Raw genomic sequence first — 244 nt, 5'->3', positions numbered from 1 at the left:
TGATGTAGCAGCCATGGGTAAGTCTTCTCATGTATCATATGGTGAACTAGATACTCTCTTTTGATGGGGAAAACGGGTAGCATTTCCCATTTGCCGAGATTATATATTGGTAATAAAGTATTGGGCAACTTTATGTCGATGCCATCATATATCAGAATTAGATCAGGTAAAAATATTTGGAGCTAACATTGTATTCTGTTACTTGTTTCAGTCATTTGACTGCGGCCATGCTGGAGTACCACCT

This window comes from Octopus bimaculoides, chromosome 28 (assembly GCF_001194135.2).
Source record: "Octopus bimaculoides isolate UCB-OBI-ISO-001 chromosome 28, ASM119413v2, whole genome shotgun sequence".
Taxonomy (NCBI): Eukaryota; Metazoa; Mollusca; class Cephalopoda; order Octopoda; family Octopodidae; genus Octopus; species Octopus bimaculoides.
The sequence above is the reverse complement of the archived record's forward strand: the minus strand, read 5'-3'. Positions refer to the sequence as shown.